Source organism: Narcine bancroftii, chromosome 2 (genome assembly GCF_036971445.1).
Source record: "Narcine bancroftii isolate sNarBan1 chromosome 2, sNarBan1.hap1, whole genome shotgun sequence".
Lineage (NCBI taxonomy): Eukaryota > Metazoa > Chordata > Chondrichthyes > Torpediniformes > Narcinidae > Narcine > Narcine bancroftii.
The window spans coordinates 51,200,451-51,227,122 of record NC_091470.1 but is presented as its reverse complement, the minus strand read 5'-3'; the positions used below and the strand labels follow the sequence as shown (position 1 = coordinate 51,227,122).

Here is a 26,672-nt window from a genome sequence, read left to right as displayed (position 1 = left end):
TGTGTTTAATTTAAAACTATTTTAAAAATAAATGTGATTGCAAATGGTGCTTGTGAGCGATGGGTTATCTAGGTCTTATTCAAAAACATAATGTCTGTCAGAAACAATAACTTCAATTTCTCAGATGCTGGTTGGATTTCTGTGCATTGTGAACACGTTAAACAACTTTTAGATGGAGGCAGCACTCCCAGTGACTATTTTGAATCATTCCTGAAGAGAGGTCACAAAATGCAAAAGACTTGGGAGAATAACAGAGAACTTTAAATTCACACACTCTGTAAAGAAGAACCAACAATAGCAGAATGCTTTTGATGTATCTATCATAACTGTATGAATAAAAAGTGTGGTGAGTTGGAAGCCATGAATATGAAATAAATCTCACTTGTTCGCAATAACTTTATAATTCACTCATCCTTAGTCGCATGAATTATGAGGCTTTTCTTCTCCTGGGACGTTTCATATTCCACACTTTAAATAGGCGTCATTTTAATGCACCTGTCAAAGATCAAATCATTGAATTACAGGCAGAATAATTCCACAATAGAATTCAAAAGCTAAAAGAAAACTTTCATATTCGTCAGAGCCAAAATGATCATCAATAATGAGCAATAAAAGTGACAAGAACTGTAATGGATGGTCTAAAATCTAGATGATGACATTTTATTCAAGCTGATAGGATCCATTCAGACCCAGCAGCTAGTCCTCAGTATAAATCCAAAAGTCAAACATTTTGATTAGATTTTTGAGAATTCTTTGAAGATTAATTTTGGACAAATGTTAAGATTCACATAACTATAAGCTATTAAATAAGTAAACAGTTCATGTGCTAGTTATTAGTAATATAATATTATTTATTTTCAGTTTATAGTATGAACATATAGTATTTTACAGAAATACTTCCTATTTTGACCACAATCTAATCTGAAATTGGTTTCTTATTGAATCAGTTTATATTGTAAAGCAAAATGTTTGCTTGAGGTTTCCAAATCACATTCTATTTTATGCTATTAAGAACTCCCCTGTGACTGGGTGCACAATAGTCTATAACAGCATGTTTCACCTTTGTTACATGATCTTGAATCCAACTGTTGAGTGCAATGAATCTCACTTGAAAAATTACTCTAACCTTGCATGCATCATTGGTGAGGATAACTTGAAAAATTGTGCAGAGGTTGGAGCTATAAAGCTCTTGAGAAGTTCCTGAGAGAGTTGTGAGGTTGATTCTTAGAGCTTTAAAGCATGAAAAGAACCTCAAAAAAATGTGAATAGAATTTGTTTTCACTAAGGAATAAAAACAAGGAGAGGGACCATGAAAAGGCAGAATAATCACATCCTGTGGTGAAAATATCAGTATTTTTATACATAGTATGTTCCAATGAACAGCAAATAAAACAATTTATTCAAGAATCAGATTTTAGGGGGAGAGGTTGAGGATAAATCATTGGGCAAGTCATTAGCCTCTGGATAGTGTCCTAGAATCTTCCACAGCCTTCTCAGTTACTGGAGGATAATGCCTCCGAAAATATAGGAATGTGCACCATTTGGACTGTGGCCATTGAGCTAACATTTACAAGTATAAGATTAACAAGCCTCAAGTGAGATATGAGATTAGTTGAAAGTGTTCCCCTGTGCCTACAAAATGATGGATAGGTGGATTATTGGATTCTTAGGTAAACTAGTTAATGCTGTGCCAATTAACAGCTTTAGAACAGTTGGATGCACATTTGATTAGCATCAGGATTAAAGATAAGTACAATTAGAAATAATCAAATCTAGTGTTGAACATAATGGTTCTTGAATTGCCAGGATAATAGATGTCATGTCAAAGCAGGCAACAGACTGGAAATTCCTGCTGGTGGAGATACTTAACAGGGGGTGGGAATTGTGCACAAGAGGGTTGGAAAATTGGAAGCTTTTCAAATCACATCTTTTTTTTCCCCTACTCTGTGCTTTAAATTCTCAGACTGATTGCCTGATTACGCTGTCTTGCTTCATTACCAAATCAAATCTCATTCTGAACAGTGACTAATAGGAGCGGTCGGTGGTTTGTGTTGGTTTCAGGCACCTGGGAGTCAAAATTTAGTGAAGTTCTCAGAGACCTGTGCCTTGACATTTTTCCAAAGGTGGCATCCCTGAGGGCTACAAAGGACCCTTGGAAATTTACCAAGTAGATCAACTTGCATGATCGCAACTCAATTGCACATGTTAACTTAATGTAGATTTTGTAGATCCAAGCAATTCAGCAGATGATTTCTACACTTGCCTGACAAATCTCAGCCACATTCCACAAAGAATTTACAAATGTAGGTTGCAAGTGTTCAGAGTGGATAATGGGCAGAAAAGGGCAGCTCCCAGAGTTATTAGAGACTTTTACACAGCTGCTTAGTTCTGGGATAATTGCGGCTTTTTTACACTATGCCTGCTGTCTAAAAAGCACCGACGCAGAATGGTGGGGTCGTTCCAGTCCAGGCTCTTTTTTCCAGCAGCAGGCGCAGTGTCACCTCTGGAATGTTGTCTGTGTAAAAGGCGAATCTGGTATTCCAGGACCAACTCAGGTGAGGAATATGACGCTGTGATTATGTATAGTACGTGTGATGCATCAGTGCGAAATGTGAAAATTTTTGAGCAACAGTCAGGATTCAGCATCTAACGGTCATGATATAAAGAGATTGTGAGCTCCTTACTCTCCATGCTGAGGATGAAATTAAGTGCCATATTACAGGAATGGTAAAAGGCGGCTTGTTATTGGAGAGGCTTGCTCAAAAACTAAGAGACTGTGGCTTTGTTAAGGATAAGTCACAGGTGATAAGCAAGCTGAAAAGCCTGTGTAAGAAAGCCACATGTGTTTGGAATGCCCAAATTTAGAGTTTTGGAAAGATATTTTCCAAACTTTATCCATGACTTTTAAAATCAAAATAGAGCCTTGTCCTTTAATTGCTCTGTTTCGTTTTTTGTTGAGCCAAATAGAGCCCTGTCTGAAACTCACCACATTAACCATGCACAGTGGTTACATGATGTAATATCTTACTTAAGCTTGGAGAAAATTAGATACAATATTAAAGACAGAAAATTTCAATTTGTAAAGATGTGGAGCCCATTATGATTGGAAGAATTAAGAACTCTGAAGAGTCCAGGCCTTTGCCGTCCAATGCATGGAGGTCGCTATCTGATCCCAAACTTCTTTTGGTATAACTAATGGTAACCTTAATTAGATGGAGGGAGCAGATTAGTTTTAGTTTTATAGTATTTTTTCTATTTTCTTTTATTGTTTTTTAACTCAAATAATTTGGTAAATGGCTTTAATTATGTACATTAAAAATATGTTAATTGCTTTGTTTTTCATATGAATAGGCAACTGGCTAACGCTGCTATATTATTCTTTCTGAATTTCATTACATGTGTATGAGATGAAGAGATGACTAGTTATATAGCTCATTGAATTTTGTATGCAAGTTTATATATTAAACTCAATACAAATATTTAAAAAATAAAGAAATGCCATGAGGTAAACAACCACAATAGCAGGAGTGGTAGAGGGTGTTTGGACTGGCCATATTTTGATCTATTCCACCTGGGACACAAGTCACTTGGCAAACCTAGTTGCTCTTCCAAGCAGCATGGGGGATCTATCTTACTCTGAGACCGATCCAGCTGCTGAGGAAGAGATGACAGCATAGGAATCTGATATACGTGAGCGGACTGAGGAAATGAATGGGTTTGGCAACAGGTTCAAGGACTTCCGATGTGATCTGCAGAACCAGACATCACTTATATGGGAAATGAATGGACTCATGCCATCTTCTGCTCGATAGAACCCTGCTCCCACTGTACTGCAACAGACACCCACACGACAGTACTGCACTCCTGCACCCCACCCCCCCACCCCCCCATAGCCAGTATTTTTCTCTGGCACCACAGCAGAATGACAGCATGCAACACACAGACGAGGCATAGAAGTCATTTCAATCACTTTTTTCCTCCTCCTTCCTCCAGCTGCTCGAGTGATGTAACAGTTACTATTGTAGCTCATGGTTATTGGTGTTTTGTATATTTGGACAGTTGTAAATAGTTATATGCAATTGAATTAAACCTTTTTATTGTTGTTTACATGTTTCATGTTCACTACAATTACCTGATGTGCAATATATATTTACTAAAAGTTATTATTTTCTTGCTTAAATTGCTTACATAAGGGATATAATTGCCTCACAAATCGCCTGGTGACTGTATGGCTATGCACCCTGATAAGTAAACAACTCGCTCAGGCTCCTCAGGGAGATCGGGCAGCTCAGTGTTCCACTCGAGCAAGAAATATTTCTTGTCGATTTCACATATTGTAATGCGCGTCGAAAGAACCAAAGACTTGTTGATCCAAACCAAGGCTTTTATTAACTGAAAGACTGGAGCATATCACAAGTAGGTCAACCAGTCCAGAATGACCTGGTCTGGCTAGGAGCAATCCTTTAAGACCTGCCAGTAGGTGTGGCTACACTCTCAGCCAATCACAGTCATCCTACACTACCATTTGTACATATGTACAAATCTGTCACACATATATTGTATAGAACACAACAGGCAATAACAACATATTCCCATCAGACACCCTCCCCCCTTATGTCTGATACATAAGTGGTACAAATATCAAGTCGCTTGGCTAAGCACCTCCAGCGACCTTTAAGACACTCGAAAGCATTTTCTACCACCATCCTTGCTGAGCTCAAAGGGTAGTTAAAGCTTTGCTGCATTTGATTGAGTGCGTAGTGGTTAGTGAACCCCTTCATCAGCCACTTCCTGAGGGGGTAAGATGGGTCTCGATTAGATACACGGGGATTTCCACTCCATTAACGGTTTTGTATTTCTGTAGGCAGAGCAATGTAGAGTTATAAGTACTTTATCCCACCTCTGAAATCACAAACACTAATGTTTTCTAGTGGCCATTTTACAAAAACAGGATAGAAACTGACCCTTGGACTTATCATAAGTTTAATTTGAAGTTGAGTCAGTCAGCTATTCCTTCATTTTAACATATATATAAAAAAATATATATATATATTTATTTATTTATTTAATTGTCATTGTATCCTATATGGTTACATGACAAAAAAACACAATTGATTGATATGATTGATTCACACATACATTACTGTACAGTGGAGTATATAAACTTACTTCACGTGGGAAGAGATACCCCTTCTTGATCTTCAGTCTTTCTGCAGACGAATGAGTTGGCTAAAACTCGAGCATTATGCGTGCAACCAGGCCAACCTACATACACATCTGTGAAGCTGGAGCAACAAAAAGTCTGTGTTCAGATCAATGTATGAAACACATTAATTGATAAAGGCAAATAATTGTAACTCAGACCATGACGCTTACCATTGGTTGTAGTCCACACAGCTTGAAGAACAATGGACCACCACCCTTTCCAATTGTAGTAGGCTAGTGCATCCTTGTTGGGGGGAGGGTGTCTGATGGGAATATGTGTGCCATCAATGACATTAGATACCCCCATTCTGAAAATCCATCCATTGTTTCCTGAAGACATGAACCACTCAGCAGGTCAACAAAATGTTTAAATAGGGCCCTCTTCCATGTTCCAGTAACTTGGCGTACCAACACACAAAGTGGCCACACCCTTAACATCTGGATTAATAACAGAAGACAGCAGGAGCATCAGACCAAAGAACTCCCAATAAGCTCCAAATGAAGGATAAAACAAAATGTATCTGATTTCTGAAACAAGTGCCAGATCTTTCATTTCACTCACTGTCGATGTGCACTGCAGGTGGAACAAAAAGGACAAGCTCTTTAATTTGACTGCGTAATTCTTAGATCGGGCATTGCTCCAAAATGCTGATTCTCAATCAGTTAAATGTCAAGATCATTAATTTAAAACATAAATGTCAAGGTCAATTTTTGATGCAATTTTAAATGCATCTGCACCAGATGGGACTGTTACAAAAGAGGTCCTCTAAGCCTCAGTTTATCTCTTCAATTAGAAGTAATTCATTTGTGTCCATACAGTATGTTAAGGAGTCTAAACACCCTGGATTTAAGCAGTGGGCTGTAATATTTTGTACAATTGGTTTAAATATGCATATATAACTTCTTTGTTCGACTTTCACCTCCAGATTATTTTTTTGTCCCTTCTGTTTTGCTGTGCCTTCCTTTTACATTCTTCACACATTGTCTTTATAACTCTGGTTATTGTTCAAGATCATCTAATATCATCAATTTCACAAGTAAATTATGAACGAGAGTAAAAGGCTTGCCCTAACTAACCAAGTTATGTAAGAGATGCCTGTGATAGTACAGATTCTATCACCAATGTGTATATGTACATATGTACAGATGGTAGTGTAGGATGACTGTGATTGGCTGAGAGTGTAGCCACACCTACTGGCAGGTCTTAAAGGATTGCTCCTAGCCAGACCAGGTCATTCTGGACTGGTCGACCTACTTGTGATATGCTTCAGTCTTTTAGTTAATAAAAGCCTTGGTTTGGTTCTTTCGACGTGCACTACAATGCCCATATACAATAATAAGAGTAAATACACTTGAACTGAGGAGGGGACTTGTTCAAGTGTTGCTTTTATTAAGACGGTAATCTGAAAGATTTACTGTTCTTGAATAGGTGCAGTATCCAGCACCAATAGTGGTCATTTATGCCAGTTTTTTTCATGCACTAGATTTGTGTGAATTAAAAGGTTATGGCCGAGTGAATAATTGGAATTAAAACAATTGACAAGTTTGTATTTCCGAATCTCAATGGAGAATGTCATATGCTTATAACCTTGAACTGCCAGTCCTTCCCACTTTAACTCCCCCTCCCACTTTTCTATTGATCTACACTCCCTGTAATGTTAGAAACATAGAAACATAGAAGATAGGAGCAAGAGTAGGTCATTCGACACTTCGAGCCTGCTCCGCCATTCAACGAGATCATGGCTGATCTTAAAGTTCAGTACCCCGTCCCCGCCTTCTCTCCATAACCTTTAATACCCTTTAATACCCTTATACTTAAAATCAGGGTCAATACAAGCTTGAGGAACTGCACCGTGACATCTTGAAAAAGATGTAGAAGCTGTGGTCATAATTACACTACAATGATCAAGCAAACACATTATTTGCAGATATACTATAAATCTGTACCATTTCTTGCTCCTCTATTTTTGTTTTCTCTTTTGAAACCCATGCAGAGATCTTAAACAGCCATAACAAGTTACTTGCAAATTGGACAGGGAGCTGGTTGGGAGGATTATTAGAATAGTTTATTAATAGCTATAGGACTTTATTTCAGTTGGCACAATTTTTTCTCACTGGAAACTTTCAGATTACAAATGTATGTAAAAAAGGATGGATTCTCTGATGTACATTGTTTTATGGAAAGATTTATTGAAGATTTGTTCTATTTTCTATAAGGTTGACCATATTTCTATCCCTCCAATGATATCACCTCTTCCTACTCTAATCTCAGTAAAGAGTCCCAACCTGAAATGCTGACTGACCATTTCTATCCATGGCTGCTGCCTGGCCCATTGAGTTCCTCCAGCACCTCATTAAGATTCCAGAATCCGCAGTTTTCGTATTTCTCTAAAACACCTCTGGTAGATTAGCTGGGGCATCTTCTCACCTGCTCTTTCCTCCCTGCCTTTAAGTGTTTTGACTATAGTGGAGGTCATATCTCAGGCACATGGCAAAACAAGTAAGTAACATGTAACCCAGGAAACAGGAAAGCATATCCATTAATGGTTCCCACTCTCCTCAAGATAAGTTGCCTCTGCTGAGAATGATGGGAAAGGGCTAAGAGGTCATTAGGGTACTGGATAGAAAGTGGGGCAAGTGGGGAGAGAGCTAGAGGAAGACCAAATGGGAAGGGGGAGTTGAAAATTAGAGAAAAATAAGTACAGGAATAAGAAAAGAAGAAATGGAAACAGTGGAACCAGATAGAGGTGGGGCTATCTAAAAAAAATCAATGTTTATGCCATTGGAGGAATATGATAGGTTGATAGATTGATAGGCTGCCCTGGAGGAATATGTTGATAGGTTGATAGGCTGCCCTGGAGGAATATGTTGATAGGTTGATAGGCTGCCCTGGAGGAATATGATAGGTTGATAGGTTGTTCTTCTAATTTACATTTGGCCTCAACCTGGCACTAGATAGGCTGAGGACATATATGTCTGTGTGGAATGGAGAAGGGAAAAAAAAACACAGAAATGCTGGAGGAAGTCAGTTGGTCTCGCAGCATCCACAGGAGGCAAAGATATGTTACCAACATTTCTGGCCTGAGCCCTTCTTCCTTGAAGCAAGATCAGCTGAGTTCCCTTAGCATTTCTGTGTGTTTGCGGATTTTCTTGTTTCACAAAGGAATTGAAAAGATTGGTAACTGGGAGTTTGTTTAGATCCACAGACAGAACACAGGTTTTCAGCAAAGCGAACATCCAATCTGTCTTTGGCCACTCTGATTATATTAAAAGCATACATTTGGATGATGGGCATAGAATTCTCTGCAGGCATTTTACCACCCACTTTATGGCTGATACAATGGTATATTTGAATTGTCACAAAGTTGATTAAAGGCTTTCCTTGCTTTTCTAAATAGTTCTGTTGTTTCTCTTTGGAACTTCAGGGAGAGGAGTGGCATTGCTCATCAGGAAAAATATCGCAGCTGTGCTCAGACAGGACACACCAGAAGGCTTGTTTACTGAGGCTATATGGGTGGAGCTGAGGAACAGGAAAGGTATGACCATGCTCAGGGGTTGTATTATAGACCACCCAATAGTCAACAAGAATTGGAGGAGCAAGCCTGTAGAGAGATAGCAGACAACTGCAGCAAACATAAGGTTCTGATAGTAGGAGATTTTAATTTTCCACATATTGACTGGGATTTCCATACTGTAAAAGGGTTGGATAGCTTGGAGTTAGTCAAATGTGTTCAGGAATGTTTCTAAATCAATATAAAAGGTGCCAACTAGAGAGGGTGCAATACTGGATCTCCTATCCAGAGACAGGACAGGTGACTGAAGTATATCTAGGAGAACATTTAGGTTGTGATCATAATGACATTATTTTCAAGTTAATTATGACATAGGTCTGGGCCTCAGGTTGACATTCTAAATTGGAGAAAGGCCAATTTTGAGTAAATGAAGAAGGATCTAGAATGTGTAGATTGGGATAAGTTGTTTTCAGGCAAAGACATGCGAGGTTTGTGGAGAACCTTCAAAGGTAAAATTTTGAGTACAGAGTTTGTATGTTCCTGTCAGGATTAAAGTTAACAGGCATAGGGAACCTTGGTTTTCGAGGGATACTGGGGATATGGTTTGGAAGAAGAGAGGTGTATAGAAGGAATAGGCTACATGGAACAAATGAGGTACTTGAGGAATATAAAAAATGCAAGCAAAACCTCAAGAAAGAAATGAGGTTGCTTTGGCAGACAATGTGAAGGAACATCCTAAGGGTTTCTACAGATATATTAAAAGCAAAAGGATAGTAAGGGGAAAAATTGGTCCCCTTGAAGATCAGAGTGGTCAGATTTGTATGGAACCAAAAGAGATGGGAAGATCTTAAATGTTATTTTTTCACCAGTATTCATTCAGTAAACAAGTATAGAGTCATAGGAAGTATGGAAAACAAGCAGTGAGGTCATGAAACTTATATAGATTAAAGAGGAGGAAGTGCTCACTGCCTTAAACCAAGTAAGTGTGGATAAATCCTGACAAGATATTCCCTCAGACCTTGAAGGAGACTAGTTTAGAATTTGCAGGGGCTCTGGCAGAAATATTTAAAATGTCCTTAGCCATGGATATGGTGCCAGAAGATTGGAGGGTAGCTCACATTGTTCTATTGTTTAAAAAGGTTCCAAAAGTAACCCTGGAAACTATAGGCCAGGGTGCCTGACATCAGTAGTAGTTAATTATTGGAAGGTGTTCTAAGAGATTGAATATACAATTATTTGGACAGTCAATTGATTAGGGATAGTCAACATGACTTTGTGTGTAGTAGGCTGTGTTTAACCAATCTTATAGAATTTTTTGAGGAGGTTACCAGGAAGGTTGAAGGAAAGGCTGTTGATGTTGTTTATGTGGACTTTAGTAAAGGCCTTTGACAAGGTCGCCCATGTGAGGTTAGTCAGGAAGGTTTAGATGCTAGGTGAAGTAGTGAACTGAATTTGACAATGATTGGACAGGAGAAGCCAGAGAGTAATGGTGGATGATTGCTTATCAGATTGGAGGACTGTGACTAGTCGTGTGCCTCAGGGATTGGTGCTGTTTGTCATCTATATCAATGAAAGGACGTACATAGTAAATGGAGGAGTACTGAGGAGTGCGGTAGAACAGAGGGATCTGGAAATACAGATACATAATTCCCTGAAAGTGGCATCACAGGTGGGTTGTAAAGAAAGCTTTTGGCATATTTTTCTTCATAGATTAAAGTGTTGAGAATAGGAGTTGGGATGCTATGGTAAAGTTGTATAAGGCATTGGTGAGGCCAAATTTGGAGTATTATGTGCTGTTTTGGTTCTAACTATCGGAAAGATATCAATTAGATACAAAGAGTGCAGAGAAAATTTACTAGGATGTTGCCTGGACTTCAGGAACTGAGTTACAAGGTTAAACAGGTTAGGACTTTATTCCATGAAGCATAGAAGAATGATGGGAGATTTGATAGAGGTTTTTAAAAAATGTCTTGCACTATGAGTCATATCAATAACAATATCCACAAATGATCATCATCAAATATATACATAGTGTCATTTCTTCTTTTCCCCCCTTTCATCCCTCTCCCTTTCCCCATCCCTCTTCAAAAATCAATAAATAATAAAACACATAAAACAAAGAAATAACATAAAGAAAAAAGTCGTATCATCCACTTTCACATATTTAAATCCTATTGTGCTCATAATTATGTTGTTTTAAGAGATGGAGATTTGTGGTCGGCATTCTCCGACATATTTTATGTATTGTTCCCAAATTTGTTTGAATTAAGTATTCTTGTCTTTCAGATTGTATGTATTTTTTTCTGATGGAATAGAGTGAAAGGGGAAATGTTTAGAGCAGTGATTCTCAACCTTTTTTTTCCACTCACCTACCACTTGAAGTAATCCCTATGTCATAGGTACTCTGTGATTAGTAAGGGATTGCTTTACTTGGTATGTGAGTGGGAAGGGAATGTTGAGAATCTCTGCTCTAGACCCAATTGTTACTGAAATATTTTGCTTGAGAAAAATTGTCATTGGCCCATTTCCTTTGGAGTTATGAAACCGTGCACATAACAAGTCAACAAGGCACAATTAAAACAGTAGTTTTCAAATTTTTTCTTCCCACCCACATACTGCCTTAAGCAATCCCTTACTAATCACAGAGCAACTATGGCATAGGGATTACTTCAAGTAGTATGTGAGTGGAAAGTAAAAGGTTGAGAACCACTGGTTTAGAGGGAACATGAGGGGGAACTTCTTCACACAGAGAGTGGAAAACAAGCTGCCAACTGAAGAGGTGAATGCGGGCTCAATTTTAACATTTTAGAAGAACTTTGACAGGTACATGGATGGGAGAGGCATGGAGGACTAGGGACTGGGTTCAGGTCAGTGGGATGAGAAAATAAAGCTTAGCTCAGACTAGAATGGCGGAAGGGGCCAGTTTCTGTGCTGTAATGTTCTATGATTCTATAATTGTCTTGTTTATAGACTGAAATGTTAACAAGGCTATTGTCTAAGGAGACAAAGGGGCAGACTTTTTTTTGCTATTCCTGATGAAGATTCATGGGTCAAAGCATTGATTAATTACCTTCTGTGGACGCTGCCTGACCCGTTGAGATCCTCCAGCTCTTTGCATGTTCCTCCAGATTTACCACATCCGCAGCCTCTCTTGTTTCCCATCAGAAACCAGGATACGCTATTCATTCTGATGCAGAGCAATTCCAAAAAGTACAAACCTTACACATTTAGAGCTCTGGATACTTAATTAACAATTCCAATATCTTTGTTAATGTAGCTTTTTTCTTTGCTCGGCTGATGTGTTATAACCATATAACCATAACCATATAACCGTTTACAGCACAGAAACAGGCCATGTTGGCCCTTCAAGTCCGTACCGGTTCACTTGAACAACTCCACTAGCTCCTCCGCAAACTCCTGAGGAAGTAGAGGCTTTCTTCATGATGCCATTGTGTTTATATTAAATCTGCTTGTCCTCCTCTATAGTGGGAGAACCAACCAATTTTTGTAATCAGTGACGTTTGGTTCAAGGTTATTATGATGAGATCTGTGGCACTGGGTGAATTACAAAGGAGTTGAATTGGAGTTGCCAACATTCCTGCTGAACTAGATCTAAGTCAGAATTGAAACCATTAATTTGTCAGCCATGCAAGGAGACACAACATGACTGTTGATCTTGGGCAGTAAACAGAATTATATTTTGAAATAAGTAGAGCGCAGCTGATGCGTAATTATTGTGGTCCATTTAAACTGCCTTTGTGTGATTGGGTTACTAATCCTATAAGTTAATAACATTTGCTAAAATACATTGTGTTCCATAATGTTTGATTTTAATATACTGTAATCCTGTTAAGAGGATTAGTTATTGATTAGTTATTGTCTTTTTTTCTCAGAAGAAACATTGATGTATTAGCTGAATCTTTTTTTTGGAGGGGGAGGTGGTGGAAATCACCTTTTGTGGAGGGACAAAATGTTTACATCAGTAGTTCACATTAGGCCTGGCTTTTAACAATAATCTAGAACAGTAGAGCACAGGAACAGACCATTCCCCTCATGATTTCTGTGCTGAATGATGCTAAATTATATTAAATCTCTGGGGTGGCATGTGATACATATTCCTCTATGCCCTGCATATTCAAATGTAAAAATCCCTGTATATTCATGTATAATTCTTTGTTTCTAGTGGTTAAAAAAGCTACCAGTTACCATTCATCTTGTTCTATTGCTGACAATAAATTTCAATCCCATCCCTATTTGTGTCCAATAAGAATTACTTGTGAGATTAATACAATTTGTACTGGTCAATGTCCGATGGGCTTCAGCCAAGCTAAGATTTAGGAACTGAATAAATCCAAAATGTTGAGAATGACTAGCTGATCAGAGCTTTGGTAGGGATTCAAGGAACCATGGTCCAAGACTAACAGGCTATTGCTCCTCAGAAAAGCTGTAGAATCCATGAAGGACACCCAGCTTGTTGGAGCCAACTTAAATGACCACCAAGCAGGGGTGCAGTGCTGATTTTTTAGGTGCCAGACCTCACAAAAATCAACAACAAAGGGGTACCTGGAGCTGCTCTCTGAGGTGCCGGAGCGCCGCTCTAGTGAGATCTGGCAGCATTGCACCCCTGCCACCAAGCCTCACAAATAAAGAGATTCATAGAATTATTCAGCACAGAATTGGCAACTCCTGTCCCATTCACTTGATCCTTCCCGGGAATCATTGCAAAATTTTCCTCTATATCTAAATACTTTTTGAAAAGTATGATTGAACATTCCAAATGATTATAATATCCAAAAATTCATCCTCTCCCCATGGCCATTTATTGAACTTTACACTCTAGTTACAGAACCTGAAAATATATTCTGCTCATTAACTCCCTTGTTGTTTTGAGTATCTTTACTAAATTTTCCCTGAAACGGTTCTGTTCCATCAACGGTGAAGATAGCAGAAGGTGAGCAATGCTTGTGGAGACGAATGTGCCAATTCGTCAGGAAAAAGAAGAAAGAGTTTAACATTTCCACAAACACAAAACTGCTGATGAAGCACAAGATTATCAATGGAGTCAAAGGTAGTGTCCAAAGGGAATCTGGCACCTGGTGGCAAGGGTAGGTGGAGGGTGGGTGGGTGGGGGGAAGAAAGCAACTGCTCCTCCGAGCATATTCTTCAAAAGTGGCCCCTTTTTGGACTGTGTGCTCACCCCTCAGTCTCCTGTGATGTGCTGGTGGCCCACTAATACATCACAGGAGTTGGGTGAGAATGAAGAGCTGCACATACACCCCCATCCACTCGCTTCAAATGTGGTCAGAGTCACGGATGAACGCATTCTCACTCAGCAAGTTTAAAAAAAGCAACAATGTTAAATGTTTCAGTAAACTGAAAACAAACTTTTATTTTCCCCCAACTTTTGTTCCACACAGTCCAGCTGACGCCCGAAAAGCTTGATAGAATCCTTGGTGTCAGTCAACTGGAGTTGCAGCATGGCAGGTCCTAGAGTCCGTGGGTTGTGAATGGGCACAGTCTCGGCTCCCCTCAATGAGGCACAGGTTGGCTGCATTGGCGACACTGCCACAGGCTAGGACCAACAGTGGCCCCGATCTGTACTGTCCACTGTGTCCATGCTCATTTTCGAATAAAGATTAAGCAGGAAGAGGCATGAGGATCAACAGCTCCTATCATCCATCGCAGAAATGACATCGGTCTCAGCACAACATGGGATTTTCTAATTTATATAACCAGTTACAGAATTAGGCTTCTCTCAATTTTGAACCTATTCCTCTTTTCTTCCCAATGCTTTTCTCCGTGTTTCATTTGAGTAAAGATTATCATTCATTTCACGAAAATGTTGTGCACACTGTAAGACTATGAAGACTCCTGTGGTTTGTGGATTCCCATCATTTATTCAGAATTAATGTACGTTTAAGTACAGAACTAATCTCCGTTTATCTCTTGTGGAAGTTTGTCCACTTTACTTGCGTTGCAATAGACTCAGGAGAGTTGTCCATCACCCCCTCCCCCCATCCTCCCCCAACCCCCACCCCCCCGACCCTGCCTCTTGTCTAACACTGCTGAAAAATCAGCGCAGTCCGTCATTCAAGTACTGACTCACCATCTAGTATGTGTCATGTGCTCGCTCCCCCTAACGTTAAAACCTGGCTACCCCCCTGGTAGCACCATGGCTAGGTGACTGGTTTCATAATGCAGAGGCAGGGGGAAATGCTCCAGAGGGTTGCGATAAAATCCCTCCAAAGCAGCTGGAGAATTTAAATTCAGTTGACTTAGTGAATCAGGAGTCAGAGTTAGAATCAGTTGCCTTGCCGTACAATCCATTTGATTCAGTAATTCCTCCAAACGGAAGGAAATGGAGCTATCCTGGAATATCCAGACACATAACTCCGAATCACCCTTAATATGGCTAATTAGGCCATGCAGTTGTAGCAAACTTGCACAATAAAGTGGAACAAGATTAAAACCTGACAAACTAACTTGCATTTGATTTGAAATAGATTTGAAAACAGTAGAGGTACATCCAGCAAAGTTGATCTTGCAAGCTATTGATCATACAGTTCTGAGGACTGAACCAAAGTGTAAGGTTCACCCTGTTCCTTCTGCAAGCAGTATCCTGACATACTTGTTTCCAGGCAGTCTTTAGTGGGTGCTTTTGGATCGGTGTCAATGGCACAATTTTGTGCATTTGATATCAAAACCAGCATTGTACACATCTGGTATCATTATGTATCCCTAGCAACAATATCTGCCAAAAAAGTTCTTAGTGATAGCCTTCATTAAATCAAGGAAGACTTGATGACAATTATGATTGACCAAGCTGACTGAGTCCTGAACAGCATAATTACAATCTGGTGTGAGAGGACCATTATTAGGTAAATCATGCTTCATCTTGAACCCAACAATCTGCCTGTTGTAGTTGCAGCTGATCATTATGGCATTATTGGAGTAGTTGCCTCAAAGTCGCTTTGGGATCCTGGTCATGTCTTTACATTGAGAAAATTAAGGTGTTTCACTACTTCCACCATGTCAAATGGAATGGATTCACAACAGGTCACGTAATTCAAAATTGTTGACTGCGGGCACATGAGATTGCAGATGCTAGAACCTCGAGCAAAAAAAAACAAACTACCAGAGGAACTCAATGGGTCAGTCATTTCTGAATTGTCTGCTGCCCACTTCCATCTAAAGATGCTGCTTGACCTGTCGGGCTTCCTCCAGCTGGTTGTTTTCAACTCAAGACCGTTGTCAAGTCAAGATCTCAGGATTCCCTATCAAACGTCACAATTTATCACGTAGTCTGCCAAAACTGACTATTATTTCAATGTCTGGATGGATGAGAGAAAGCCAGACTTGTCAGAGATGTTCATATCCAGTGTGTGAATTAAATAAAATTCCTATTAACCACATTGCAAGGAGCCCTCAGATCTGATAAAACACCTGAACCTTTACCTCACCTTTCCTGCTTTATGAGCAACAATGATCCCTGTCAACTTCAGAGCATGGCTATACCAACACTGCTCAGGCAAGGGGGGCTATGAACCTGGTTCACAGAAGAATGCTACATTCTGGGAGGGCTAGTTATGAGACAATTGTTACAAGAAAAGAAAAAAATATGTTTAGCATTACGTTGCAGAAACTTTAAGCACATTGCCCTGTCAACACAAGATGTAAATGGTGGCATGTTCTGTTGATGAAAGATAGTGTCTGGTAAATTTTGGGTAACTAAATGCAGTGTAAAGGAAGCTACCACACTTCCAAATTTCCAGGTTGAATGGGGAAGAGATTGAATGAAGGGATTAGCACATGAGAAACATTTGATGGATCTAGGACAGTAGGTCTTTGAGTCAGAAGGATAAGGCGAGGACCTCTTAAAAGCATGTTGAATGTTGATAGGCCTTGACCGAGTAGATGTGGCAAAAATATTTCCCATGCTAGAGGTATCTGGAATAAGAGGGCAAAGCTTCAGGATTGAAGGGCACCCACTTAAAACAGAGATGTGGAGGGATTTCTTTAGCTAGTGAGTGGTGAACCTCTGGAAATTGATAAAACAAGCGGCTGTGGAGGCCAAGTCATTGGGTGTATTTAAGGCAGAGATTGATAGGCATCTGAATAGATAGGATATCAAGGGTTATGAGGGAAAGGCAGAGGAGTAGAGCTGTAGGAGAATGGATTAGCTCAAGATGGAATGGCAGAGTGGACTCGATGGATAGAATGGCCTATTTATCCTCCCAATATCCTATGGACTTCTGGTCTTATGGACTATTGAGGACATTGGCCTCAGAGACAGATATCAAAGGATCGCCAGCTTCTGCAGGGATTTTCATTGGTACCTTTGAATTCTCCTTTTTTAAAGTGAGCATAATAGGTGTTCAGCTCATTGTGGAGTGAAGAATCACAATAATTTACAATTTTAGGCCTTGCCTTGTGGGATGTAGTGGCCTGTAAGCCCTGCCATAGTAAGTGAACATCTGATTCTGTCTCTAGCTTCACTTGGAATTCATTGTTTGCTGTTAAGATAGCTTTCCATCGGTCATACCTGGAATTCTTGCAGAGATTTGGATCACCAGTCTATAATGCCATCAACCTAGCCCTCAGTAGGTTGTGAATCCTTTGATTCATCTATAGCTTTTGGTTAGGGTACTCATGGTATGTATGCATGGACACACACTTATCCACGCAGGTCATGATGAATTCGGTGACAGCAAAGGCATATTCATTCAAGTTACGAGATGAATCCTGAAATATGGTCCAGTCCACCAAATTCAAAACATCCTGCAGAAACTCCTTGGCCTCCCTCGACCATACTTTCACTGCCTTCAACACTGGTGCAATAGTCCTCATCTCTACTTGTATGCTGGGAGTAGAAGTACAGCCAGGTGATCAGACTTGCCTAAGTCCAGGCATGGGATGGGGATAGATTGGTAGGTGTTCTTCATGGTGATGTTGCAGTGGTCAAGCATGTTAGCTTCTTTGGTTGCACAGGTAATATGTTGGTGATAGTTTGTCAGAGACTTCTTCAGGCTGGCCTGGTTGAAGTCTACCACAATGATCAGGAAGGCATTATAGGGAGTGCTGTCTCATGGCTGCTGATTTCAGTTCTCAGCATCCCCCTTCCCCCCCCCCCCACCCCACAGTGCCAGCCTGATGTTAGCCTGGGGAGGAATGTACATAATGACCAGGATGACGGTGGAGAACTCCCTTGGCAGATAGAATAAGCGACGCTTGATCACCAGATATCCTAGGTCAGAGAGCAGTACTAGGACATTGCTGTCATATTTATCCACCATGATGAATTGAAGATGAAACAAATACTGCTGCCTCTACCTTTACCTAATGCTGATGTGCGGTCCGCGTGGTGGAATGTGAAGCCGCTGGGCTGCAATGCTGTAGCCAGAATGCTCTCAGTGAACCACTCACACCTTGTGTCCCTCTGCTGCTGTAGTCTGGCTCAGTTCATCCAGTTTATTTTCTAAAGATTATACGTTGGGATAGGAAGCGGAGGCCTCAAGACCCAGTGTTTTACTATAATCTGTAGCCCCCCCCCCCCACCTCTGCTTCCTTAAAGGGCCTGTGTGCTAGCTGCTTGAATGGCTCTTTGTCCACCGGAGTTTGCCATTTCCAATACTCACTAAATCTTCCAATATACTTAATACAATGTTACTTGCATATGTGGGTGTGGGTTCAACCTGTAGTTGTTCTAAACAGGAATATCTGATCATTTGCATTGGAGCTGCACGCAAAGTGTTGCCGCTGTAAGGTGCCATCTTTGCAGTGTATTCTTGTACCTTAGATTCCCTCTCAAAGCATGGATAGAACAGTGGCAGGAACAAATGAGCACATTGTTTTTTTAACCTTTTTTATTCTTGTAGGGTATGTAGAGTTAAACTCAGAGCTTTACCATTGCAGCTCATGCATGAAAAATAAACATTAAGCTCGTAACTGGAACAAGCCAACTTTGAAAAGTTTTAATGCTCACTTTGAAAAGGAGAATTCAAAGGTACAAATGAAAATCCCTGCAGAAGCTGGCAACCCTTTGATATCTGTCTCTGAGGCCAATGTCAGAACATCCTTCAAGAGGGTGAACCCTCACAACTTGGGGGTTGGGGTTTTGCTGTTGATCACAAACAAGATGGTTACAGTATTATGGAGAAACATAAAACCGACTGTCCAACAATGAAGCGAAAGATTAAAAAGTGTACATTTGATGGAAAGCATGAAAGCTAATCTCCAACTAAAGACTGATATTTTCAACATTAAATGGTCACTGGTAATACTATTGATTGATTAAGGACATAACCTCTCCATAATTTCAGTGGTGGGGAGGTGTTCGACTGGGGCACTCTATCTATAATTGGAGTAATGTATACAGGTGAGATTGTGATTTTTTAAGAGTGCATATATAGCGATGACACAGTGATAAATTCAATAAGAGATACTCTGACCCTCAGGAGAAGAGACAAGGAAAAGAGGAAAAATGCCTTGGTCAGTATTTCCTAGGCTCTGTAAGAATTAAATAAATTCTGAAGTCATCTATCCTAATTGAACTTTCTTTCATGATGGGATTCACGCCGTCATTATATCGTACATGCTTTAGATGGCAACATCACACAAGTATGAAAATTACTTGTCATACTGACAAATTTTCTGCACAGATTTTTGCAAATACATTCATTGGTCATTATGCAACTAAATAATGTAACTGAGATTTTCATTACACAATTTCAGTACTCATCAGTGGATGAAGAATCTCTAATTACATTTAATGAGATGAAAGTAGAACATTCGTATTATGGATTTGAAGATTGAATATTTTTTTAAAGTGCTTTCTCTCTTCAGTTTATAGAAGAATGGGCTTTGAAGCTAGTGCTGCACTTGGATTAAATAAAAATAAAAATACAATAAATAAAAAGAAAATAACTGCATTTGAACAATATCAGCTGAAGGAAGATGGTCAAAATATCAGGCCAAATAAAAATATCCAGCTTACTTCTGCACTCCAACTGCCAAAGGTCAACAAGGCATCTTACCAATACCAATATGGTCTCTCTCTGTCATGCTTCACAGCTCCTTCAGAAAATGTCCACCTGTAATGGAAGATTCTAACCTGTTTTTTTAAACTTGCAGCTCTGGGTTCTGCAAGGCTGAGAACCTGCTTGTCTTTTAGAATCAGCAGACATAAGCTAAATTCCACCAAGGGACCAGAGATGCTGTTATCTGACGAAAGGACATCTGTGTACCAAGAACATTTAATCTTCCTGCTTGTTTTGGTCACAGACTGTCAGAGGCCTAGCCTTGATGCAAAATAAACCATTGTATTCAAAGTGATAAGCTGAAAATTATGTTATTCGTTAGAAGCCTAGCATGCTAGCTTGCTCGCTTATCTTTCTTGCTGTGCTGGGAATAGGTGCTTGGGTAAGCAGTTTTTAATCTAAGCCATGGTTCCGCTGCTGAAGTTTGAGACTCTCCGAGAGGTGGCAACATCTCTCAGCAAGAAGAAGAACTTCTGGAGTCCAGCCAACGTCCCGGTCGGGGGAGGTGGAGAAGTTGCTACCGCGCCCTGACAACCAACTACAAGTGTGTAGTCGTTGCCTCGCTTCGGCAGTTGGGACCAGTCCAAGCGTTGATAAGTATAGTTGGGAATGGCTTGCATATTGTAGTTGTGAAATCAGCTTTCGGATTTGTAATAAACATTTGTATGAACTGAACTGCTCTCGGTGTGTGTGTCTATTTTCTTTCGGTAGCTCAAACACTGTGACCAATCTAAAACGAACAAAATGAGAGGTATAAGTTTACCCAGGACACCTTCTTTCCTCCCTTTATTATTTTGTTTTGTTTAATTCTGGACCTATGGCTTTTGCCAGGCCAGCATGTATTGCTCATCTGCCAATTATCTTTGGAACCACCTTTTTGAATCCTGTGATAAACTAGCGGAAAAAGGGTCCTGACCCCAAGCATTGACTTGACTAACCATTTCTTTTGGAACCACCTTTTTGAATCCTGTGATAAACTAGCGGAAAAAGGGTCCTGACCCCAAGCATTGACTTGACTAACCATTTCTTTCATGAATGCTGCCTGACCAACTGAACCCCTCCGGCATATCATGGTTTGTCAAGATTCCAGCATTTGCGCCTTTTGTGTTTCTCACAAAGTGGTTGGATAAGGCTCCTCCAGGACTTTGAGACAATGATGAAGCAATAGTGAGATATTTCCAAATCTGGATAGCATGTGACTCTGGGTGGCAATATGACTTTCATTAGAGGGTGGCCTGCATTTTAAGAATGGAGGTCATGGGCTGGGTAAGTGTTGAGCTGGTGATTGGGATCTTTTGAATGGAAGGCAATGCAAACATTTTGCTGCTGAATGGGAGTGAATATTTTAGGTGGCAGATGGGGAATTGCTTCAGCCAGCCACTTTATCCTGGATGGTTTTGAATTTCTTGGCTATTTTTTGGAGTATCCCAAAGATTTTTTTTAGGAATATCTTCAAAGGTTGGAGATTTTGCTTTCTTCTCTCATTTATACTCACCTTGGCAGCACATGCCTTCTGGGCTTACAGCCTTCCTCAGTTGCTAATTTCACATAAATCTTTCACTACTTATTACTTATGACAGAGCAAGACAAAACAATCACAGTATTTCATTTCAGCTTGATTAATCATTTCTTTCTGGTCCTCTATGAAGTTAATGGAGGTTAATTTGATTAAAAAAGATAAAGAGATGTCCATTGCCTCCATTAACTTCCACTGGGTTGGTTGAGGAGGATTTGCAAAGGTGAATTAAGTGATGATCTCTTTTTGAACAACAATGGTGTTGCAGACCTCAGGATATATGCTCAGCAGGACCTAGACAATACATATTCAGAAGAGAGATTTTTTATATTATAATATTAATAATCACATCTACAGAAGGATCTCTGTGGCATAATGTTGAATTGTGACTTTAATGAACCTCTGGCTCTCAGATTTTTGTTTTGCTGAAGATCCAAGCTGTTAAAAATGTAAACTGTAGTTTTATAAGAGCTCTTAGGGACCAATTTTTCCTTTGTCTTGGTGTCATAGGTTCTTAACAATGTTGCAAAATTATGCTGCCAGAAAAATTATAAGAAAACTGAACAAACACCAGGCTAATTGGTCACTAATGCCTTTGCTGTAAATTTGGAAAGATTGGAACCTATTAACCTGAGCAATGAACAATCCACATTATTGTGGTAATGTGGCTACATAACTGAAAGAAATAAATGAAATTTCCATCACGTTCAGAACAAAGGCTGAATCTCATGTTCATTAATGAAGGGATAGAGTGTAGAGTATCAAACTTGCTGATGACACTAAATTGAATGGCAAATCGAATTGTGCAGAGGATACGGAAAGTCTTAAGTGAGTGGGCAAGGGTCTGGCAGATGGAATACAATGTTGGTAAATGTGAGGTTATCCACTTTAAAAGGAAAAATGAAGATCAGATTATTATCTAAATTACAAGTGATTGCAGCATGCTGCCATGCAGAAGAACTTAGGAGTGCTTGTGCATGAATTGCAAAAGGTTAGTTTGTGGGTGCAGCAGGTTGTCAAGAGGGCAAATAGAATGTTAGCCTTCATTGCTAGAGGGATTGAATTTAGGAACAGGAAGGTTATGCTGCAACTGTATAAGTTAATGGTGGGGCCACATCTGTAGCACTGCAAGCAGTTCTGGTCTCCTTACTTGAGGAAGGATTTTTAATTTTTTAAATGTTTTATTTTAAATTTAGATATGCATTATAGTTACTGGCCCTCTCGGCTCATGGGTCTTGCTGCCCAATTACACCCAATTGACCTACAACCCCCATACATTTTGATGGGTAGGAGGAAACCGGAGCACCTGGAGGAAACACATGCAGACACAGGAAGAACATGCAAATTCCTTACAGACAGTGCAGGATTCAAACCCTGGATCCCAATCAATGGTGCTGTAACAGCATTGTGCTAACTGCTACACTAACCGTGCCATCCCATGGTTGTACTGGGTTTGGAGGCAGTACAGAGGAGGTTCCCCACATTGATTCCAGAGATGAGGGGGGTTAGCCTCTGAGGAGAGATTGAGTTGCCGAGTTTAATTGCTCCTAACTGTATATCAATCTTCTCTCCTCAATCCTAACTGAAGCTCTTGGTCCCAGTTCAATCCCATCATATGTGACCATGCTGGAAACCTCAGGTCATGCTAGAGGGAGTAATCCAACATGTTACACATGGTCTGCATGCCGTACAATGTCATACTGTGTCGATGACTGAACTTATATACTCCATAGTTTCTTTTGTCCAACTTATTCAACTACCACATTGCTGTGATAGACCCAGTTTCCAGGAAAGTCACCAGTTTTAGTGCATGATTCTTTGGTCCAAACCATGGCAGATAATTCAATCTCAGACATTGCTTTGAGGTAATAACCTGGATTTCCTGAGATGGTTCAAAGGAAAAAAGTTGAAGAAAGCAAAATCACATTGTCTGAAGAACCACATGTGGGTCATAAAATTATTTAAACAAAGAGACAGCAGATTTAAAAATAGGAAGCTTTAATGATTAAGGAGCTGAAGTGAATACATGGGCTAGCCAGTAATAAATCAAACAAAACACTTTCTACATTTTAGCATTCGCTGCCTTGACTGTGCTTTCATTGCCAGTTGGGGATGTGATTATGAAATATGATCTGGGAATATGATGTTAGTGAAACCACTTTTAATAATTGAGATGATGAATAAGTTCAACCCTCTAACACCATCCATATCTACCCTGATCTTATGAAATTTAATCCATCACTTCGAAAGTAAAAGTTTGAAGTGTTTTTAGTAATCTACATGATGTATGGCTCATCAATATAGCAGCCTTAGAAATCTGCACCACTTACTTTCAACCAGATTAACATGCTGGTGGCTCAATTGCATAAAATTTCCATAAATTAGTCAGAAAGGTTCATTGCTGTCTTAGATACATAATTGTTGGCCATATCTAATTCACTACTGCCTTAGATTATGTATGAAAGAGTTGAACAGTTTGGAAAGTAATTTATTTTATGGCTTAGAGAGAACCTTAATTACAACAAAAATGTGTTTATGATGCAAAGGATAGTGGTTACACATTTCCATGTCAATTTCAAAGAAGTTTAACAGTACTGCTTACAAAAGTAAACTTCCCTTTCAGATGTTTTGAAGGACAAGTCAGCTGGCATACAACAGAGGGGATATTTTGTAACCAGCGTATTTGCAAAGATAGAAACTAACAGACGAATGAGAAACATTAAATACTGAAAGAATATATAAACCAAATGAAATGCAAAGGAATTCATTCTGGGTAATCACCATGCGGTCTGAAGACTTACTTATCAAGTATGCAGAAAATGAGGTGTTTACGTGAAGGAGGTTAAGTAATGAACATCTCATGGAATTAAGTTTAACAACCTTATTCTAAAGCCTAGAAAGCAAACTGATATTCTTTGCAGCAGAGTGAAAAGGTAAATTTTTAAAAAATCAGGTGAATGATATCAAGAGAAGGGGTGAGTATATCAGGATGAAGAGAAAAATTAAAATGCCCAACTAGAGAAAGAATGAACTGAGTCAGTAAAGAGAAATGCAGACTGAATTCATCAGACATTGGCATTAATGTGTCACAGTAGCTTGGCCACACAAGGCAAATAAGACAGCATTTGTTTCCATTTGTGTAGTGGCCTCCATCCATGACAGCATGCTGCCAGTACATATAATGAAGAGAACGTTTCTGTTCAAAGAGAACTTCTGTAAAAAATTTCATCAAGATATTTGGAAAAAATATTATTTGTGTCCCCCACTAATGGTAATAATGAGGAAGCCAGTTTGCAATACATAGCAATCGAGAATTTGCAGTAGATTAAAGGACAAGGCAGTGTTTCATGTTCTAATCAGCCAGCAATCATCTATCCCGGCTTAAAGTACATTGAAATATTCATTAGAATGGTAATATTTAATTGCCTCAAACTTTCACAGAAATGAAGCAAAGCCTAATTCTTTGATTTGGAACAGGAATCATATTTGATTTGAATTTTGGATAGCATTATAGCACAATGAATGGTGCAACCATTACAACCAGGGTCTAACACTATGCGCAACATTTGTTAATTACGCTGATTACTTCCAAATTCTAGTACACAGATGTTTTATAGCTATTGTTGCCAATGTCAACACACTGTAAAGGAGATACCTTACAAGAACCAGGCTGCCAGGGTAATCAGGCAGGTTTTTCTCACTGATCAGGCATCCACAATTTGTCACTTAGTTGTGTTTCAGTTTAAACCACCAGCCATGAGCTCTTTTTTAGAATATAGCAAAGTCCGTAGAAGTGGATCAAATATTTTGTAGATGCCAGTATTATTTAAGGTCACATTGTCTTCTGCTTCAACTCCTAAACTGACAAAGCAAACGAGGATGATAACAATCGTGGATGACCTGGCTGTGGACTCAGGTCCACATACCTGCCTTTTCCCCATAACATGTATTGATGAAAAAATCTATCTAACAGAGTTTTAAATATTTTTAATGAAATAGTCTCTACTGCTTGGTTGGGCAGAGAATTCCACAGATTCACTAGTATCTGAGAAAATAAAAGAAGTTCCTCCTCACCTTCTTCCCAAATCTACTCCACCGAACCTTGAGGCAATGTCTTCTAGTTTTAGTCTCATCTGTCAGTGGAAACAACTTTCCAAAATCAGGGGTGATTGCGGGAAGATGCAAATTCTACACCTGAAAGCAAAAGACAGGCGAAATGGTGAGCCAATAGTTTGCAGAATTGCTTAAGTTGCCAGTGACATGTAGTTTTGGAAGTATTTTGGAAACGGCCCAAAACAACAACAATTCTTATGCAGGAAATGTTTGGACATAAAGTCCGTCTATGAAATAGCATTGAGCCAATCATAACATTGACAGGGGAACATGTGGTGAAAAGAATGGACCAATGAGAATGCTTCTGCTGTGGTAGGAATAACCACAGCCCTGATATTTGTTATCACAAAAGGGACAAGTGCTATTTATGTGACAAGGAGGGACATATCAAGTCAAAGTGTTCAAGACAGAAAGAAAATAGAGGAAAAGAGGCTCACTGAGGGACGAAAAAAATTAAAGTAAAAAGCAATCTTCCAACATTGAAGTATAAAAAACAATCTTTCAAAATAAAAAAAAACTTAGGGGAAATGACTAAAGGTCCAGCAGTGAGCCAGAGTACCAAAGTGACTCCAAGGATGACAGAATATTGGCAAAGTACACCCGCAGTGTAGTTGATCGCCAGTCAGAAATTTTTGTTCATATTAAAGTTAACAATAAACTAGTCCAGATGGAACTCAACACAGGGGCAGCTGTGCCATTAATGTCAAAAGATCTGAAAGACAAACTACTGTCCAAACTTGAAATGAAACGGTTGGACCTTGAGTTAAAGACGGTTACCAGAGAGAAAGTCGAAGTGCAAGGGAAATGTAAAGTAGTCATCAAGTGTAAGGGACAGACAAAGAAAGGATCACCCCTTTACATTGTAGATATAAAAGGACCCACCTTGTTGGGAAGGGATTGGTTGTCACACATCCAACTGGATTGGAAAGAAATTGTTATGGTCAAGTCAGAATGTACAAATTGTGGGCAAAAATAAATCAAAGCTGAAGCAGGTGCTTCAGAAGTATCAGTCACTTTTTGAGAAGGATCTGGGAAAAATTCAGGGAGTCCAGGTAAAATTGCAACATGAACCGGAAGCCAATCCTAAGATCTTTCAGCCAAAGATGGTACCTTTTGCAATAAAAAAAATTGAACTGGAACTCAACAGATTAAAAAATGAAGGAATACTCGAGAAACTTCAGTACAGCGACTGGACAGCTCCTATTGTGCCGGTCAGAAAACCCAACGGTGAAATTCTAATTTGTTGGGACTATAAGGTCACAATTATCAAAGCACTGTGTGATAGTACAG

The 26,672-nt window shown here is 39.5% G+C and overlaps 1 long non-coding RNA gene across 3 annotated transcripts; it reads right to left on the bottom strand.

Moving 5' to 3' along the window:
• Positions 1-382: 382 nt before the first annotated feature.
• Positions 383-26,672, bottom strand: LOC138752335 (uncharacterized). 3 transcript variants are annotated; one of them, XR_011350531.1, is made up of 4 exons: positions 26,265-26,672; positions 25,344-25,463; positions 11,788-11,904; positions 383-495 (listed from the first exon to the last, which is right to left on the bottom strand). It is a non-coding gene; the product is annotated as an uncharacterized lncRNA (long non-coding RNA). The 3 variants fall into 3 exon arrangements; XR_011350532.1 differs by lacking the exon at positions 11,788-11,904; XR_011350533.1 differs by lacking the exons at positions 383-495; positions 11,788-11,904 and adding an exon at positions 18,676-18,834.